The following is a 21269-nucleotide window of genomic DNA, read 5'->3' on the forward strand; positions in this document are numbered from 1 at the left end:
TGATCACCTGCGTCCATTGAGGTCCACTGTGCATTCCGATGAACTTGGACAATTCCAACAGGACAATGCGTCACTCCACACGTCCAGATTTGCTACGGAGTGGCTTCAGAAACACTTCTGAGTTTGAACACTTCCACTGGCAACCAAATTCCACATACATGAAGATTATTGAGCATATGTGGGATGCCTTGCAACGTGGAGTTCAGAAGAAATCTCCACCGCCTCGACCTCCTACGGAGTTATTCTGAGCCCGACCCGGTTTCATGGTCTAGTTCCCTCCAGCACTACTTCAGCTATTGGTTGAGTCCATGCCACGTCGTGTTGCGGCACTTCTGCGTTCTCGCTGGGGCCCTACATGATATTTACAGGTGTACCATTTTCTTTGGCACTTCAGTGCATATGAGTGTGGAACTATGATATCTGTTTCTGAACAGGCGAGACGTGTTGCAGAGGTGTTGTAAGTGATATTGTGTATGCTTTTTCTGGAAACGCGAAGATTCACACAATACGAAATAGAACTGTAACGCTCGGTGTCGGCAGGGAGACGAAGTGACGTACATCGAGCTTCCAGCGCCGCGGGCGCCACAGGCTGTGGCAGTGACGGCGCCGCCGACGCCGGCGCCGCGGCCGACGGTGCGCTTCCAGGACGAAGTGGTGGCGCTGGAGCCGGGCGAGGTGGGCCCGTACGGCGCGCGGCCCGGCTACAGCTCGCTGCAGCGCCACGGCCACCGCCCCCACCCCCACCACCAGCCCCAGCAGGCCCGCCCCCACGCCGTCCGCAGGCCCTCCGCCGAGGGGCTGCTCCTGGGTCGCCCGCTGCACCTCCACCAGCCGGTACGGTAACAACGTGTCCGCCCTCTCCTTTACCGCTACTCTGATGTGCGCGCTTACGTTGTCTAACACAAATGTAAACCGTTCTCTAAAACAACGCAACACGGACCATAGGACAACCGCAGCTTACAACGTACCCATATTCCATTGTGTATGTAAGGAGTTCCTGTGATACCTGTACCGATCAATGCTAGCCTATGGAATACAGATAGTTTCAACCCGATCGCTATCGCACTAGTGTTTGTTACTGCGTACATCAACGATCGAAATGTAAAAGACAATGGTAATAAATGAAAATCTCACTCTAGCTAGCCGTCGTTCTGAATGCCAGAATTTAGTCTTAGCGCGTTCAGATTGTGGAATAAAACGGTCACGAACTCCAAAAAACGGACAAAAGTTAAATTCGATAAATGGTTGTAATAATCGCCGGAATATCGTGTGGCAAAGACAAAGCGGCAACTGGACAAAATGTACACGCGCTAACTTACACGTAAAATACACAATTGATCTGAACACAAAAGACCTTAATTTGTAATGCAATGATGTTAGTTACCATAACGATCACTAATAATAACCAACGACTAACAACACTTTATGGAAAGTACTATCTACGTAACTCACGATAATGCTATCTGTTAGATAAAAAGCCTAAATCTGACAAAAACAGTTTATCGTTCTTTACTTACTGTTTTCCAAGCAACTGCGTCTCAGTAATTGTGAAATTGAAAAAAAAAATGCAGCGAAACGTTTTTCCTGCGGTTGAAACACATTTTCGTTTGAACTTCAGGCCAGCTGCACAGATTGAAATCGGAGAAGTTCGTGGGAACTCTGGGGTGGTACATTATGTGCAAATTTCATGTCTTCGTGTGAAACTTGGGTACGTAATCATGAAGGCTAATACAAAAGCTCCATGCTGCTGGAGAAGCAACATCCATTGCACAGTGTATAGCCCCGTCGAAGACAGAACAATAACTAGACCGACTGGAATTTATTATTGGATGGCACGGAACGAGTCACGGTTCAAAAAACTACGAAGATTGTTGCATAACAATGTGGTATCTCATCAACACAACGTTCAACAATTTGAACTTGAAACACTAATGGGTAATTTACGGATGGTCTTCTTATCTTCGAGGAACTCACAGAAAGGAATACGAGTATTTGTCATTGGAACATTATTGTCAGAAGACAAAGGCAATCTCTTTATGGTTTAGGAATGAAAACAAGTATTGTTCCCTTGGCGTAGGTTTTTTATTATTGGCAGTTGAAGATTTTAACATTTAAATGCAGCATGTGTTTCTACAGTTATCCCTTGTGCTTCCTTACACTGTGAATGCCACTTCTCCGAGATTAATAGCACAAACATTGTACCTTATTGTCCTTAATTATGTACTTTTTGCTATGCATAAATTCAGGCTTCCTTGACCTCTTTGTAAGTTTGTTTCAGTCCATTAACAAAAGTGATACATGAAGTTCGTGGCGGCCATCTTAAATATTACTGTCCGTATCCTATGAACTTCCTTCATATTATGTCTTCTTCCGTAGTAATTCATCGTTTCAATATGAGCCACTTTAATTATTCGAAGCTGCGGTTGTTACATTTTAACAGTAACAGCTGGTTACGGTTGTAGGCCGTTTCATGTCCAAGACTCAAGTCAAGAATGCATTTTGGATGACAATGCTCTGATCACGATATATTCAAACTCAGCTCCTGAAATTGGTAGATTTTTGCGTCTGAGAATGACAGCCGAGAGTGGGCAATGAAAGTAAAAGGCCAAGAACTAAGTCCTTAGATTAAAAAGGGAGTGAGATAGGGATGTAGTTTTTCGGCACCACTCTTAAATCTATACATCGAAGAAGTAATGACAGGAAGAAAAGGTTCAAGAGTGGAATAAAAAATTCACGGCGAGATGATATCAATGATAGCATTCATTGGTGAAATTGCTACCTTTGGTGAAAATAATTACAGGATATGTTGAATGGAACGGGCAGTCTAATGAGTACAGAATCCGAACTTAGACTAAATCGTAGAAGAAAGTAATGAGAAATAGCAGAAATGAGAACAGTGAGGTCCTTAACATTATAACTGGTGATCACGAAGTAGATGACGCTAAGGAATTCTGCTACGCCGGCCGGAGGGGCCGAGCGGTTCTAGGCGCTACAGTCTGGAACCGCGCGACCGCTACGGTCGCAGGTTCGAATCCTGCCTCGGGCATGGATGTGTGTGATGTCCTTAGGTTAGTTAGATTTAAGTAGTTCTAAGTTCTAGGGGACTGATGACCTCAGACGTTAAGTCCCATAGTGCTCAGAGCCATTTGAACCAATTCTGCTACCTAGGTAACTACGTAACCATGACGGACGGAGAAGGGACGACACCAAAAGCAGACTAGCACTAGCGCAAAAGGCATTTCTGGCCAAGAGAAGTCTACTAGTATCGAACGTAGTGCTTAAGTTGAGGAAGAAATTCCTGAGAATGTACGTTTGGAGAACTTCATTGCATGGTAGTGAGACATGGACTGTGGGAAAATCGGAAAATATGAGACTCGAAGCATTTGAAATCTGGTTCCGCAGAAGAATGTTCCGAATCAGGTCGACGGATATGGTAAGTGATGTGCAATTTCTCCGGAGAACCGACGAGGAAAGGAGTTTATGGAAAACACAGAAGAAGGAAGGGACAGGATGGTAGGAAATGTGTTAAGACATCATGGAATTACTTCTACGACAGCAGAAGAGGTTGTAGACGGTAAAAACTGTAGATGAAGACACAGATTGGAGTACATCCAGCAAATAAATGAGGTGCGGCACAGGATAGGAATTCGTGGTGGGCAGCATCAAACCAGACAAAAGACTGATGAGTAAAAAGGAGGAAGAAGAGTGTTTTCATGACGAGAGCATAGTCTCTCGAAGCGGGAGTTGAGTTATGTCCAAGACATTAAATGGTTGAATACTACCAATTATTACTGTTAATTCTTCGATTTCTCTGTCTTCAACCATTCTGTGGATGTAATTCACAGTTCTGTTTGCGAAAATTGTGTCGGAGTTAAGGAATGGGATGGTTTATTAGGGTTTGTGTTGTACTTTTCTGAATTATTATGACTCACAAATTCACTCATCGTTAAAAAAAAATATGCTGTATTTTCAGCATCAAAACATCGATATATAGTGAAATGGACACTCACATTTTGAGCTGTCGCATAGAACTTTTCGGCACGCTGAGATAGCCGCTGTGTGCCGGAGGAAAGCAGTTACTTTTTTCCAATTGCCGGCCAGAGCGCACTATCCAGCCGAGGAACGGTTAGTTTTTCCTGTAGACTTGCGAGCCATCTCTGGCGACAGGGCGACGAAGCAATTTTGTGAGCCAACACTTTTAATTTCAGTAATGAAGGGAAGAGCGCGGCGTGTTTACACAGGGTGGCGAACTGGGAGGCTAGCGGCCGCCCACCGCACGTTTCGCCTCCTCGAGCCGCAGCGGCGCCGGTCTGTGTGACGAAAGAGCCACCTGGGACGGCGACAGGCGGGACGCACGCCGGTTTCCACATCGGCAGTGTGTGCGAGGGCGTCCTCGGCGTGTTATCAGCGCTTCCAGAGTCCGCGCGTCTGCAGACGCAACTGTTGGCGCTTTCACGGCAGCTAGTAGTTTCACGTTTGCTGTCAGAGTACGCTTTGTGAAAAATGTAGATACTGAAGACATCGTTGGGTTAACCAGATAAGCATGTTTACATACTTTCTAATAAAGTGCCAAAACTGTCCAGAAATTGGAAAACTTTTTGAATCGGTCTTGACTTTTCCAAACCTTTATTTAGACCACCCAAAAACCGTGAGAGCTTACTACATATATGAAACAAAATTAAAGTTTTTTGCTCTTTCACGAAACAACATTGTTTTTAAGGTGCCGTGGCTCACTCTGTAGAAATAGAACTCTTGTAGGATCACTTTATTGTTCGTCAGTTTGTCTGTCTGTAAAGAACCTTTATTCTCAGGAACTAGTAGACGTACCATGTAGAAATTTATGGCATTTATGAAGGTGTATGGTCCCTTGGCGATGGTAAAAATTTAAAATTCTAAGTCAGTTCAAAAGATACGGCACGTATTATGATACAGGAAAATTCACCCTTCAATACCTGTAGCGTACTTCCCGATGACCTAGAATGATGAAATTTTGCAACAAAGCAACGTTTCGCAACACAAGTTCTTAATTTATAATTATACACCCCAATAAAAGTTATTTTTTGCCATTTTTTTACCCGCCTATATGTTTGGCTGTCCGCCTGTTAATACCGTTTCTCTCTGGTATAGTTTAGGGGAACGGGTTAAAATTTGTATCACATATTAATGTCCGTGGACTTTAAAAAAAAATAAATTCTAATGTGTGTGAAATCTTATGGGACTTAACTACTAAGGTCATCAGTCCCTAAGCTTACACACTACTTAACCTAAATTATCCTAAGGACAAACACACAAACCCATGCCCGAGGGAGGACTCGAACCTCCGCCAGGACCAGCCGCACAGTCCATGACTGCATCGCCTGAGACCGCTCGGCTAATCAGGCGTGGCGTCCATGGTCTCTTGGCGGTGTAAAAATTGTAGGCTTCTGTGTCAATTCAGTTTGTAGATACGGCTATTTATGCCACGTATTTTGATACTGGAAAACTAACTCATCAAAACCTATAGGGTACTTACCGTTGACCTATTCCATGAAATTTTCCATGGAGCAAGGTTTCACAGTTCAAGTACAGGGAAAAATCGGAAATTGTTAATTTGTAATTATGTCACACTAAAAATTATTTTTATTGTCATTTGTTATCCTATTTCACACCTGAAATTAAAATATTGTCGAAGGTTTCGGGTTCCCTGGAAGCGTTATCTCGTCAATGGCAATGTCGACAACAGGCAAAAATTGTCAATATCTTCTGCTCCCGGAATGGATAAACTGTCTGTGTGTATGTAAGTAATTAAATTCGTAGGCAAGCCTCAGTGTGTGAATCCTACTCGCACCTGAATAGTTTTTTGAATATGTTATCAAAATAAACAAGAAACTAAAGCAACAACTATTATCTATTTACAGGTTATTGAATATTACGAAGAGCCTAAGAATTTAAAAAAAAGTGGATATTGTAATAAAAGTCATAGGTGTGGAAGGTTAATAAACCACTGATTGTACTCCTCCTTTTAATGAACTGTATACAACATCCCTAAGATTTCTTCCAGAGACACTTTATTATGAAGTTCCATGTCTGAGATAGGCACATACTTCTTGGGAAGCTTCATGATATCTTAAAATTTCTCAGATTTAACTGACAGAAGTATTTCATACAGTTTTCCTCAGTTAAAGTCAGTGGTCTGAGGCTTTCTGAATGACGAAATCATGACAGGTAAGTTGTGATAACGATGCGCTACTGCAAACTATATGCTTGTGTGCAGTGGAGTACTCAAAGAAACAGTCCTTTAAAACTTCTCGTCATCTGCTCTCTTGATGTCAGATCGACTCTGCTTTTCTGGGTGAAAGAAGAGGTCTAATAGTAGGACTTGTGTAATATCAACCACAATGAACTTTTTGGATTTATTTCACTTGTCAGAATCTGACTAAACTTTGGTACATTGGCAAAACAAGCCCTGGTCATATCTGGTTTTAGCCCCAAGCACACGGCGTCGACGAATCCAGTCCCTACATTATTCTGCTTTTGGCCCATAAATACAGATATGTCTCATTCTTCACCACACCATAGAGAAATTTTCAAACTATGCAATGGTAGTAAAACCTCATTTTCGGCCAGAAGTAGACAAACCTGGCTATTGCACCGATCTCTTCACTTGTTATGAATTTCACTTTTTTGCCTTATATTCCCTTCCTAATGCACTTGTATGGCAAATTAACATTACATAGACCTCACGGATGTACAGAGTGCCACACTTTCATAAAACAGTGTACAATCTCTAAAAGGTGATAACTACTGAAATGTTCGAACGATACACTGAAATAAATTGAGCTGTAATGTGATGAGCTATATAATGACGCACATATTCCTAATATGGTATTGCATTACTGCTGCACAAGTGTTCGATCGCTAGATCTCCGGGAAGGCGGTTTTAAAGTGGCAATGAAAACAAGAAAGCATTATAATAGGCCACAACAACCAGTGGAACTAACAAATTAATCGTATAACTGCGTAGGCTTCCGCGGCCAGAGTCAGTCGACCTAGAAGTTTTCTGGGAATGGTACCGCGTCATAATGTATAAAACTACTGCTGCTGGAGAAAAATCAACGTTTCGGCCACAGTTGCAGCAGCTTTCTTTTGTGTCTACTGGTAGATGTAAGAGATGTAGTGAAACAAGTGACCATCATTGCTCTATTACATTATGGAACTCTGTCACCATTCCACACTAAAAAATAGGTTTGTCAAAAAAATTTCTGTTTGAAATTCTGGTTAGAAGAACCAGTGTATACCAAAAAAGTGAGTGTTGTTGTTAAAATAGTGAACTTACACTCACTGTTACTGAGTTACAAATCCTGGTCAGGTTATCGAGATGTAATTTTCCCATGATGTCTTTAAGCTGCTGAAATCTATTGCTGGGCCTGTTACTGGAAAAATGCCCAATTTACATTTGCCATTCGAATATTGTCTTGTGTATTAAATGATGGTGGGTCTCGTAGAATAATACAGTGTTCTATAATGTTTGGAACACGGCGAAATAACGTATGTAATTAGTGGGGATAACGTTTTCGTTAGATGTGGCGTATTTCACGTTCAACACAGGGGACGGCATTTAGTCTGAAATACACTCCTGGAAATTGAAATAAGAACACCGTGAATTCATTGTCCCAGGAAGGGGAAACTTTATTGACACATTCCTGGGGTCAGATACATCACATGATCACACTGACAGAACCACAGGCACATAGACACAGGCAACAGAGCATGCACAATGTCGGCACTAGTACAGTGTATATCCACCTTTCGCAGCAATGCAGGCTGCTATTCTCCCATGGAGACGATCGTAGAGATGCTGGATGTAGTCCTGTGGAACGGCTTGCCATGCCATTTCCACCTGGCGCCTCAGTTGGACCAGCGTTCGTGCTGGACGTGCAGACCGCGTGAGACGACGCTTCATCCAGTCCCAAACATGCTCAATGGGGGACAGATCCGGAGATCTTGCTGGCCAGGGTAGTTGACTTACACCTTCTAGAGCACGTTGGGTGGCACGGGATACATGCGGACGTGCATTGTCCTGTTGGAACAGCAAGTTCCCTTGCCGGTCTAGGAATGGTAGAACGATGGGTTCGATGACGGTTTGGATGTACCGTGCACTATTCAGTGTCCCCTCGACGATCACCAGTGGTGTACGGCCAGTGTAGGAGATCGCTCCCCACACTATGATGCCGGGTGTTGGCCCTGTGTGCCTCGGTCGTATGCAGTCCTGATTGTGGCGCTCACCTGCACGGCGCCAAACACGCATACGACCATCATTGGCACCAAGGCAGAAGCGACTCTCATCGCTGAAGACGACACGTCTCCATTCGTCCCTCCATTCACGCCTGTCGCGACACCACTGGAGGCGGGCTGCACGATGTTGGGGCGTGAGCGGAAGACGGCCTAACGGAGTGCGGGACCGTAGCCCAGCTTCATGGAGACGGTTGCGAATGGTCCTCGCCGATACCCCAGGAGCAACAGTGTCCCTAATTTCCTGGGAAGTGGCGGTGCGGTCCCCTACGGCACTGCGTAGGATCCTACGGTCTTGGCGTGCATCCGTGCGTCGCTGCGGTCCGGTCCCAGGTCGACGGGCACGTGCACCTTCCGCCGACCACTGGCGACAACATCGATGTACTGTGGAGACCTCACGCCCCACGTGTTGAGCAATTCGGCGGTACGTCCACCCGGCCTCCCGCGTGCCCACTATACGCCCTCGCTTAAAGTCCGTCAACTGCACATACGGTTCACGTCCACGCTGTCGCGGCATGCTACCAGTGTTAAAGACTGCGATGGAGCTCCGTATGCCACGGCAAACTGGCTGACACTGACGGCGGCGGTGCACAAATGCTGCGCAGCTAGCGCCATTCGACGGCCAACACCGCGGTTCCTGGTGTGTCCGCTGTGCCGTGCGTGTGATCATTGCTTGTACAGCCCTCTCGCAGTGTCCGGAGCAAGTATGGTGGGTCTGACACACCGGTGTCAATGTGTTCTTTTTTCCATTTCCAGGAGTGTAGAATGCGCTCAGTTGTTATAAACCAGATATTAGTGGTTGGTATAGCTAGACACCTTCTGTTGTAATTACATCTTTCTGTCCGAAAAGATATGAAGTTGCCTAGTACAACAGAATATGTTATGCATAAATTGATCACCCCCCCCCCCCCCAATTTTCGCACTTACTAAGAACGCGAGATTGTTTTTCGATGGGGATGGCACACCATCATATTACCTCCAAGGCGCAAAAGTTTTCATCGATGATTTACTTTAATTGCTATGATGAAGTGACAAATCTGTGATCTGCACGTTCTTTGTACTAAACACCACTCTACTTCTGCCTACGGTGAACCCCTAACAAAACTGTATGCCACAGATAAACAGCTCAACTTCTGACTTGCAAAAGAATTTGTAACATAATGTTCAGAAATCATAGCGACCACAATAACGAATGTTGGTCAGTTCATTGTAACTGGAAACACCTGGGAACTGATGGTGATAAATTGGAATAACTACAGTAATTCTTGAGTTGAAGAACTGTGGTGTACGAATTTATTATTTCGAGTTACCGTTTGTAAATGTTGTACTTTTTTTCTATCGCTCATATATGTATAAATTTATTGAGCATCCTCTTTATTACTGCTGCTAGGGAATCTTTAGAGTCGAATACCGAAATTAATGAAGCTCTTATTAGGTAGTGGCAATCTAGGATTATACGAAAAGAACCAAAACCTAAACTCCAGTATAGCTATTCTTCTTGACTGAAAATCATTTATTATACTATTGTGCGGGAAACTTACTTAATATCAGGCCATCTGTTATAGCTACCGCTGTATGTGTACAATATTTGTTACTTACTATAGTCAAATGCAGTCAAACGTTTCAAACTTGTCTCATTGCCCGATATCCTTTTCACTTTTTCTACTTTCTGATTTTTATCCATTTAAATTTACAAACGTACTTTACGTTGACGAAAACTTCAAAGTTTGCTCAATCGAGAAATAACTAGAATTACAGCGAATTTAAGTTCCCCCTCAAGCTATAATTGCTAATAAATTTGAGACGATAGCGGGATCAGTGATTGTTGAGATACATATAGAACGTGCTCATGTTGTGAGAAAACCTTGAAGGTCAAGTGAACACCGTCGTTGTGGCTACAGTTAAGCCGATCGGGCCATGACGACCGCTGTATCAACGGCTCCATGTGAATTCAGTATGGAGGTGTGAGGTCAGCACGCACCATTTCCAGCCATTGTCGCTTTAGAAGACCTGATGCTGCTGCTACTCTGTGAAGTAGCTCGTCAAGTGGCTTATCGAGGCTGACTGTACCCAAATCCTGTCCTCCTAACGAGGAAAAATCAGTGATTGTACCAGGAATCGATCGTGGGCCATCTGCATGTCAGTCAGCCACACTGATCACTCACCTACAGAGTCAGACAAAGATAATGGACCTTAATCAAATGAAATGGTTACAGAGATCTTTTAAGAATCAAATCTCTATGTTCTATGTGTACAGATTGATGCGATGAATCAAAGTTTGTACCAAGGCTACGATTCGAACATGTCTCCCACTCACAAATGAATAGGGTAAACCACTACGCCATCCTGTCTCAATGCGGTGGTTTTGCGCAACTCCTAGTACTATCCCAGCACGTCCCCCTGCTCAACACAAATTCCCATTCACGTATGAGGCCATTTTGTATTCCCCTGAAACTTGAACACTATTGGAGAGGCTTTCCAAATGAATTGGAATAGCATCTCAGCATCTAACGAAACGGGCAATCCTGCCTGAAACATAGGCATGATACTTTAATCGAATGAAACCGTATTGTTCCAGAGATGAAGTCTCAACATCTATAATGTTTATATGCAGAATGAAGCGACGAATGAAAATTTCTACAAAATCTGGGATTCAAACCAGGTCTCCTGCTCACAAGGCAGATGCACTAACCAATACACAACCGCAGCACAGTGATTTCCCGTAATTCCAAGGGGTACCCTAGCTGGCCTCTCTCATCAATCAGAGTTGCACCCTAAATTCGAATAGCAGTGCAGAGACTCTCTAGCTGCATTGGAATAGTAAGTCAACATCTAACGAAGAGGGCGCCACATAGTTTCATTTCATTAAAGCACTCATGCGTGGGTTTCAGGCAGGATCCCCCCGTTTCGTTCGACGCTGAAGTGCTACAACATACATTTCAGTTGCGCTAGTGAGGACGCTTAAATAAATGGTAAAGTGACTCTGAAGCTATCTTAAATCCTCTTGTTTCATTGTTTGAGCAGTTCATGATAACAACAGAAAAGTCTAGAGGTAGCTTCAACTGTGTCCTAGGCGTAGAACTCAGTTTGAACTCGATTTTGATGATGAACGGGAAGAAGCATATTACTGTGGATTTCACAAACCCATCTTCAGCAACTTTAGTTGTTCGCATAATTACTAGTTTTTAAAACAAAGAAATTAGGATTGGAAAATTATTTCTATGTGTCTACGCATTTAAGTCTTGTGGTAAAAGGTGTAGATGGGAAGTTCTAGAGGGCAGTTAACAGATCAGGTTTTACATAGGAACACATGTCCGGAAACATCATCCAACGACGCTACAGAGCGTCAAAGTTACAGCCGCCGGCGCCTATAAATATATATGTATATCCAGGGTAATTCCCTGATGATGTAAGGAACTTCCTAGTATGGTGGAGAAGGACAAATGTATGAATTTGACGTAAGGTCTCTGGGCCGGATACAAACGAGTCAAAAACTACAACCGAGAACCATTCTGATACCTCTGACAATGGACAACGTGTACTGGTATTGTTGTTGCTAAAACTGTAGGGTAAGCAACTTCCACATGTGATAGTATGGACCGAAACAAGGAAAAAACGTCTGGAAACATAGACTCTAAAATGCACACCATAAGAGCTATCAGGACTTGAGGACCTATGAGCTTTCGACTCGTTTGTGTCCAGTCCAGGGACCTTACGTCAAACTGACGCATTTATCCTTCTCCTTATCCTCGGAAGTTTTTAACGTCATCACGAATCACCCTTGATACACATATAATTTTGGCGCTCTGTAGCCTCGTTGGATGATGTTTCCAATCACGGATTCCTATGTAAAACTCGATCTACTAAGTCATATTTGCAACATCTTGAAGTTTGTAACATGAATTGAGAAACACCTTGTTGAAGAAGATATTGAATATACAAAAGAGACCAATAAGAATGGAAATATCATCCACTAATTAGCAAAACTATCAGGGTGGTTAAACTGAGTTCAGTATGGAATTTCCCAATAACATAAAACGTATGAAATATAGCGAACTCTATGTTAAATCTTATGAAAGGATTTATTCTGAACAGTTCCTATTCTGTTGTTGTTGTTGCTGTTCTTGCTGGGCGTGTCAGTCTGCAGACCGTTTGACGCTGCTCTTCAAGCTGCTTTATCCAGTGGAAACTTTGCACAAAAGAGTATCAGATTAAAGGCTGGTACCATGTGTAATATAGCAGAAATGATATTGTTGTTTGTTAAATAGGTGTTCCGTTTGAAATCTGAAAATAAAAATTGTATTCTTTTAATTTAAACTCCCGTGTTACTTAGAAATCTGCAGGTAACCAAGATATAGATACTGCTCACAAATAGATCATGAATTACACCGTGTCTAAAGTGCCTCTCTACGTTTCGATAGAAATCATGCAAATTTTATATACAACGTGTAACTGTCTAACCAAAAACACCAGAAGCGTGTACAACATCTTTGCGAATGAGAGCACTATTTGTTATCTAATGGTGTCTTGCAAAAGATAACTTCTGTAACAGCCGTAACTCGTTTGCTATGTTTTCCAGGTGTTGACGGCACAGGAAGCGACAGTTGGGGCGCCTGGGCTGCTGCAGGTGCCCATCAGAGGGGGAGCCACCAGATTCTGAGGCCTGTCCTGCGAATTGGCAACCTCTGTGCGTCTGTAAAAAGTACACAACAAGCCAGGGAAGCATCCAAAGAGACTACTCACGCCAAACAAAGAAATTCACTCTTGTCACGTTTGTTTATTTCTAATGAAATGCTCAGAATGCATTATTCTCTTACGTATATTTTACTGTGATAAAGTACAATATTGGGTATACGTTTGTATGTGAGCCAAATGATGATACCAAATTTGTGTAAATAATAAAGTGATTATTTAATTCCTTATTCAGTATTCCCTCTTCAGATTACAATGATTAAAAATATTACGTACTTCTGACCGGACATTCTTCTAATAAGCTTTACCACAGTCTTCTACGCTATAAGTAATACGAATGGAGCACTTACAGAAATAGAATAATATAATATTTAAGCAGAACTACTTCCCGCTGTCTTCAGGTGCAACTCAATGTTTGACTGGCAGACATAAAGCTCTTCTGTCCCGTACTGTCATATTTGATCGCTCATGCGGTGCAAATGTTGATGAAACTGTTTTTCCCCTAACTGCCTATATAGCTTCACCCATGAAGTACTGTTTGATCCAGACATTACTAGTTCGAAGCAGTATGTACCAGTGCCCAAGTGAAATCTGGAAAATCTTACCCAATAGCTAATGAAGAAATGGTAAATGAAACTGATAGTTGAACGACTGGTTAATGGAAACGTTGTAGAATGAGACCTCTTAGCAGTGATAAGGAAGCAGTATGTCGATAACGTTCTCACCTGATCCTTTTCGATTCCACATTCGCTCGTTGTAGCTAATACAGAGCGCTTCACATTGCAAATAGTTATCTATGGAAAACGGTTACTCAATGAATATTTTTCGCTGAGGAAATATGAAGATCATACACCGATTTTCCTAGCAGTGGCCATGCAGTTTGATCACAGTCAAATTGAACGTGGGTTTTACAGATGGCTTGTAATGGCGTAAAAAGTAACTGCCACGAACTGCTACACTTGAGATACTGATACATGTGCGATCCTGTACACAATGATATCGCCCTCGTACTCTAACCCGCAAAAATCGCATCAAAAGGAGGAGTTGGCAGGTGTGTTTCTACATATGAAGCAAGGTGTCCACTAAATTTCGCACCCGTCGGATAAGAGTGGCACGAGTAGTGCCGATATGAGGATGATCATCAGGTTTCCTTTAAACAGACTCGTTAACGGTCGTGAGCGTTAGTTGCCTTTGATATTGAACGTGGTCAGCTGATGTTAGTCACGAATGCCTTATAGGTGACAAAGATGCCATTTTTAACCTTTCACTGACTTTGAACGAGGTCGTGTAATAGGCCTACGAGACGCTTGATATTCCTTTTGCAATATTGCAGAAAGGCCTGGCAGGAATGTAGCCACTGTACATAATTGTTGGCACCGGTGGGCACAAAATCTAGATAAGCTGGCTCCAGATGGTCACATGTTTCTATCGAGAGGGAAGACCATCGTCTTCGAAAAATGGCTCTGACGCATCGTACTGAATCTGCAACAGCAATTTGAGCAACAGTAGGCACCACAGTGACACAACGGACTGTTACCGATTGGTTACTTCCCGGACAGCTCTAAGCCAGACACTCTGGAGCGTACATTCCCATCGACTCCAAACCATCGTCATTTGTGTCCTCAACGGCGTCAAGCGAGAGGGCAGAGTGAAGGTCTGTTGTGTTTCTGATAAAAATTGGTTCTGCCTTGGCGCCAGTGATGACCGTGTCTTGGTTAGAACGAGGTAAGTTGAGTACCTGCCACCACCTTGTCTGCATAGTAGACATACTGGACCTGCAGCTGAGTTATCATCTGGAGCGGAACTTCGTATGACAGTGGAACACTCTCATTGTTATACAATGCACTCTGTCTGCGAAACTATACGCCAGGCTGTTGATTTGACCTGTTGTACTGCCATTCATGCACATCATTCTAGGGGCTGCTTTCGAACAGGATAACGCTCGTCGACATACCGCTGTTTTAGCCCAAATTACTCTACGGAGGGTCGACATGTTGCGCTGGCCTGCTCGATCACGAGATCTATGGCGATTCGAGCACATGTGGGACATTATCGGACGACAACTCCAGGGTCAATCACAAACAGAACTAATCGGCTCTGTATTGGCCGATCAAGTGCAACAGGCATAGAACTCCCCAGAATGTAACATCCGGCACTTGCATGCAAGTTTGAATGCTTTCTTTCAACAGTCTGGCAGTTACACATATTATTAACGTACCAGCATTTCACATTTACATTGTGTAACCTTTGATCTTGCAAAGTTACCTACGGATTTGTATTCCCAAAATTTCATTACTCTACATTAATTATTCTTTTGGTGTTGCGATTTTCTTTCCGACAGTGTTTATGAGCGTGAAACAAGGAATATTATGCTAGGGGCTCCGTTATGACCTACGTTAACAGATAGAGTTAATTTATTTATTGTTGGTCGATCGCTAGGCGTTCAGATGTCACTGTTGCTGTTCACTGTTCACTTATATCCTCATTCGAAGAGTAGTAAATGCCGTCCATAGTTTGAATGACTTTCTGCCAACTGTCTGTAGTGATCCCTCGATGAAAATAAACTTCGTCGTGAGCTTCTGGGATAAAGGCAAAACCCCATCACGTTGTTTACTGGAAGTTGTGAAGGCTGATCGGTGTTACAGTGTGACTCAGGCTGTCATGCTGACAAGGGCAATTTGATTTCAGCACATGTCAGCTGTTGTCAGGTCGTTTGCTTCGGCACCATCTGCACACCTCGACAACAACCCCGCCTGTGGACGCTTCAGAGGCTCATGCCAGCAAGGTAGGCCACGACTGACTGAAGCTACGCAGTCGGAGAAGGCCATCATTAGGTGAAGATGCAGGGAGAGGCCTCGGTCAACAACTGATCGGAAGATTAGCCAAATAAGAAACTAGAGCGTGAGGCCATTTTATTTTTGTGGTTTCCGGTCATCTGTAGCTTGTGAGAGATAAGCGTTTGGTCAAATGTAATTTGTTTTTCGTAAATTGCCGAGGCCATTACTGACCGCTCTAAGTTCTTATGTCCTCCCAGTTCATTGGGAAGTCATTTTCATTTTCCCAGATCGTGAGAATCCATCCGCCATCATCTAGTGTCATGTGTCTCCTAATATATATAACGCATCAGCAGCGTCTAGCGTCTCCTGAACCTCGAAACACCGTAGCGCTTTACAGGGTGGTCCACTGACAGTGACCGGGCCAAATATCTCACGAAATAAGCATCAAACAGAGACTCGTCTAGCTTGAAGGGGGAAACTAGATCCCGCTATGGTTGGCCCGATAGATGGCGCTGCCATAGGTTGAACGGATATCAACTGCGCTCTTTTAAATAGGAACCCCCATTTTTTATTACATATTCGTGTAGTAGGTAAAGAAATATGAATGCCTTAGTTGGACCACTTTTTTCGCTTTGTGACAGATGGCGCTGTAATAGTCACAAACATATGGCTCACAATTTCAGACGGACAGTTGGTAACGGGTAGGTTTTTTAAATTAAAACACAGAACGTTGGTACGTTTGAACATTTTATTTCGGTTATTTCAATGTGATACATGTACCTTTGTGAACTTGTTATTTCTGAGAACGCATGCTGTTACAGCGTGATTACCTGTAAATACCACATTAATGCAATAAATGCTCAAAATTGTGTCAGTCAACCTCAATGCATTTGGCAATACGTGTAACGACATTCCTCTCAACAGCGAGTAGTTCGACTTCCGTAACGTTCGCACATGCATTGACAATGCGCTGACGCATGTTGTCAGGCGTTGTCGGTGGATCTCGATAGCAAATATCCTTCAACTTTCCCCACAGAAAGAAATCCGGAGACGTCAGTTCCGGTCAACGTGCGGGCCATGGTATGGTGCTTCGACGACCAAGCCACCTGTCATGAAATGTGCTATTCAATACTGCTTCAACCGCACTCGAACTATGTGCCCGACATCCATCATGTTGGAAGGACATCATTCTGTCATGAAGTGAAACATCTTGTAGTAATATCGGTAGAACACTACGTAGGAAATCAGCATACATTGCACCATTCAGATTGGCATCGATAAAATGGGGGCCAATTATCCTTCCTCCCATAATGCCGCACCATACATTAACCGGCCAAGGTCGCTGATGTTCCACTTGCCGCAGCCATCGTGGATTTTCCGTTGCCCAATAGTGCATATTATGCCGGTTTACGTTACCGCTGTTGGTGAATGACGCTTCGTCGCTAAATAGAACGCGTGCCAAAAGATCTGACATCGTCCCGTAATTTCTCTTGTGCTCAGTAGCAGAAGAGTACACGACGTTCAAAGTCATCGTCATGGAATTTCTGGTGCATATAAATATGGTACGGGTGCAATCGATGTTGATATAGCATTCTCAACACCGACGTTTATGAGATTCCCGATTCTCGCGCAGTTTGTCTGCTACTGATGTGCGGATTAGCCGCGACAGCAGCTAAAACACCTACTTGGGCATCATCATTTGTTACAGGTCGTGTTTGACGTTTCACATGTGGCTGAACACTTCCTGTTTCCTTAAATAACGTAACTATCCGGCGAACGGTCCGGACACTTGGATGATGTCGTCCAGGATACCGAGCAGCATACACAGCACACACCCGTTGAGCATTTTCATCACAAGTCATGCATCAACAGGATATCGACCTTTGCCGCAATTGGTGAACGGTCCATTTTAACACGGGTAATGTATCACGAAGCAAATATCGTCCGCACTGGCGGAATGTTACGTTATACCATGTGCTTATACGTTTGTGACTGTTACAGCGCCATCTATCACCAAGCGAAAAAAGTGGTCCAATAAAACATATATACTTCTTTACGTACTACACGAATATGTAATAAAAATGGGGGTTCCTATTTAAAACAACGCAGTTGTTTGACCTATGGCAGCGCCATCTATCGGGCCAACCATAGCGGCATCTGGTTTCCCCCTTCAAGCTAGACGAGTTTCTGTTTGATGCTTATTTCGTGAGATATTTGGCCCAGTTACTATCAATTGACCACCCTGTATAGATGACAAAGCAGTGGGTTGGGCTTCAACTGTGCCGCGGTGATTCGCGACAAGTCAGTTGTTTGTTAGTTGTGATTTTTTTGTGTTTGTGTGTTGTATGTGAGTGTTTGTATACTTGGGCTGTTAATAATATCTCGTAAGATCACATAATACTACGCACAACATATTCACTACAACTTATTATCATGGGCAAGTATTATTGTTTTTGATATTGTTAAGTCTTACTATATCCAAGTGCCCCGTAAACAAGTCACCTTGGAATGTCGGTATGTACGGGAAATAACTTAGCAACACATCGGTGTGAAACCCCTTAATTCATTACGTTTTGAAACATCTCAGGGTTGAAACTAATACCCTTTCATTCGGAGAATAATTATACTTTCGTCGGTTTACGTGGAGAACCGCCTTCTGCATGGTATACTTATTGTTATTTCAAAGCTGATTACTTTCTTAACTGTAAAAATCTTGTCACTTGAACAAAAGATAGCCGTGAAACGGCAACTACAAAAATTTATCACATCGATACACCTTTTTGCTAAATGAATGAAATTAACTTTACTTTTGTATGTTTACTCAAGAATTACTTGTAAACCCTCTCCAGTTTTCTTTAGATCACTTAATATTAGATTAATTTGATCAAGAATCTGCCGTCTTGCAAATGACAGCCAACAATACAAATTATAACTCGCGCTGTATCGTACGTTATTAATCTCTGAAAAACCAACCATTAAATTTTCACACGTGTAGGCATGCTACCGCTACTGAAATAAGTCGTTTAGTTATATGTAACAGCATACATTTACCAGAAGTGCTTTACAAGATACATACGACTCCGCCCTCGTCTTTCTGGTATGAAGATCCGAACAAAAGCAGTACAATTCAGAAAATGTATTTCTATTGTTTCGTTGACCTAAAACCACCATTATCCTGCAATATCGATACTGTTTCTCACATACACCACTGTGAGATGATTAATATTTTTTGTCCTATTATTTCTCACACAAAATAACAGTTCGTTTAAACATTTTATGTCAATGAGAAATAAATATTTCTCGTTTCCCGAGAACCAGTACAATTCCCCATGGAATGACTGGACAAAATTATATTAAGTTTTGTGGACAGACATTCCACATTTACATTTACATTTCGTCCCACAGCAGTTTGTCACAGTGCACTCGTAAAAACAAAAAGGCAAGTTCACAATGCTTTGTTATGTGAACCCTCTTATGTCAGCTGTGGGCCCATAATTGTAATTGTTTTAACTAATTATATATATTTTTTATATATATTATATATATATTATATATATTTTTTCACATTTATGGCAGGTTTGCAATCATATCTGCATTAAGTAGTTATTAACCCAACAGCTCATGAAGCATCTTTAGTTACACATGATTACATTGGATATGAGTTCAAAATTACGTTTTAAGAAAAATCATCAATTGGTATTTAACGATAGCTATTATATAAGGTTTTTTGCATTGTTATTTACTTTTTTTTGGGCGTTATATTAATGACGTTTTGCCCATTTCTCACTACACTACTGCAACCAGTGAAAACTGTCTGGTAAAGTTAAATATTCCACGGAAAGATACTTAGTAACTCCCCCATTTGGGTTGTAGGCAGTGAGGAAAAGCTGAGGACGACGTAAAACCGAACCCGGAGTCTTCACTGTTCCCATCTGAGCACTCGCACAATAACAAATAATTTAGTTACCAACTACGCTCCTTAAGCTGTAAATGATATTTTTAAAATTCACTCCATGTTGTTTCTAAAGCCTCAGAACAAATATATGCTCGTTAAAACAAGTCGTTTCAACTTCATTCACCATATTATTGTTTGAATCTCAAGAATACAAATTCTTTGAAAAAGTAATGGGTTAATTGTCCAGGTGTAACAAAATATTTGTAGAATTGGTATTTTACAATTTTGCAGCCAACTGCACAAAGAGTTTCTTCTTGGGGTATCTGCGTCTGCAATGTTGACCCAAGGTACAGGAAAAGACGCTCGTAGACGTACGTGGGTTGGCCGGTGTTCTGCCATGAGGCACGCCCCTCCGGCGGTCAGCTGTAGCAGCCGGCTCTGCCCCCCGGGCCAATCAGCTGTTCGTGCGGCGCGCGCCCATCTTGTCACAGGTATTATTCCCAGTTGAACATGAAATGTTGTCAACACAGCATTAACACACTTATCAGCAGGGTTAATGTAGCTGAAAAGAGGCATGATTAATTTCCTCTCATCCCGCAGTTTTTCTTGCGTTTGTGGGTGATGTGTTCGGTTGTAGCGTGAAGCAGTTATTCATTCCAGTATTTCGTACATTTCAGGATTGTAGATTTTAACCGTTTTAATTGACCTACAGTGAGCATTACTTTCTAGTCTGTCAGGGAACTTACACGTGCCCGCACTGTCTGTAGACACTATGTTTACAGTCGCAGCCGGTTTGTCGTGCTTTCCGAATTCACAATGGCCACACCTAGCGCCGCCAAGTTCAAACGACACAGTTCAACTGTGACTGTCCGCTTGGCGAGTAAACACAGTCTGCTTTAAATCGTATAGCATAGTCTCAGTTTTCACTTACAGAGAACATTTCTATAGACATCGGATGGGACGTTTAAACTAAATAAACTCTTGAATTACGGCCTGAATATCACTGACTGATGTGTCAATCACACACTTGCTATAATTACGCAGATTATGTTCCTTAGCGTCACTCACAGACTAACCACTCGCACATTTTCATGCTCACAGCTTTTTTTTTCATACTTAAAATGTCCTCGTACATCGTTCAGTTCGTACATCGTACATGATGGAAAGAAACACTATCAGTATTTTGTTCTTTATGTGTCATTTGCACACACAGAATGTATCTTACATCTGAGTGTCACATATTTTCGTTTACAGTATGCTGCATATCGTTACTTTTCACCACTTCAGAAAGTAACTAATCATTCCTCCATGTCGAAAAGCTGACCATGAGTCATCTGGACTAAATAATTGTTGTGGTTGTACAATCGTTCATAGAGACGCATGCCGTAAGAAAATGCTACAGCGTGATATTCAAACAAAGGACACGGTCTCATCCTTACAAGCTTTACTGTGACATGAAGACTACCTCATCGCGATTGAATGTAACAGTTACGAAACACGCATGATGGGATTCAAATGTCCTAAATTAGGACAGATCTCATCCAGAATCAGGTGCCCTGAATAGCAAAACAAGAAATCAGTGCGATCTGATAAGAAGTTCAAAACTGAAGGTAAGTAATATTTGGCCCCCGGTA

General features: G+C 42.6%; 1 long non-coding RNA gene across 1 annotated transcript; it reads left to right on the plus strand.

Moving 5' to 3' along the window:
• Window positions 1–734: 734 nt before the first annotated feature.
• On the plus strand, window positions 735–13193 carry LOC124796369. Its single transcript, XR_007016754.1, has 2 exons — window positions 735–834; window positions 12851–13193. It is a non-coding gene; the product is annotated as an uncharacterized LOC124796369 (long non-coding RNA).
• The last annotated feature ends 8076 nt before the right edge of the window (window positions 13194–21269 follow it).

The sequence above is a fragment of the Schistocerca piceifrons genome, chromosome 4 (genome assembly GCF_021461385.2).
Source record: "Schistocerca piceifrons isolate TAMUIC-IGC-003096 chromosome 4, iqSchPice1.1, whole genome shotgun sequence".
Classification (NCBI taxonomy): Eukaryota; Metazoa; Arthropoda; class Insecta; order Orthoptera; family Acrididae; genus Schistocerca; species Schistocerca piceifrons.